Source organism: Alexandromys fortis, unplaced genomic scaffold (assembly GCF_014885135.2).
Source record: "Alexandromys fortis isolate MF-2015 unplaced genomic scaffold, M_Fortis_MF-2015_v1.1 scaffold_11, whole genome shotgun sequence".
In the NCBI taxonomy this organism is placed as follows: Eukaryota; Metazoa; Chordata; class Mammalia; order Rodentia; family Cricetidae; genus Alexandromys; species Alexandromys fortis.
The window spans coordinates 5,804,394-5,804,983 of NW_026067912.1; positions in this window are offsets into that span (position 1 = coordinate 5,804,394).

Sequence of the window (590 nt, forward strand, 5' to 3'; positions counted from 1 at the left end):
GTTTTTAATTATTCCTTTTATTTTTCAGGTTATACCACTTCTCCTTTCTATTTTCTCCCCTCAAACCTACCATATATGTCTTCTTGTCTCTGATTTATGGCCTTTTTTATTAACTGGTGTTACATATTTATATACATATGTGTGTATGTATATTCCTAAACACATGAATTCTGCCTGCTCAGTCTGTATAATGTTATTATTTTTTGTAGATGCTAACAATTTGGTATAGGATAACCAATTACAGATGTAGATGCCAATACAGACCAAAGCTGGCAGAATCGCATGTATACATTTCCAGGGATTATGTAGATATTCACAGAGAAAGCAATGACTCAAAATGAAATAGATGCTTTAAAAAATATCTTTGAAAAGCCAATATAGCAACCCATGGCTACTGGATACAAATTATTTTACTAATTTTCTTTAAAAGAGATTGCCTTAAGAAAAGGAGCCATTTTAGCCTTATTGTACTCTATAATAAGAACCACAATATTGCATCAAAAGAAGGCTGCAGAATTGTTACCCTCTGGCAACATGAAGAATCCTACCATTGGATTTTGTAAAGTAATAAACATCTGGTAACCTCACAG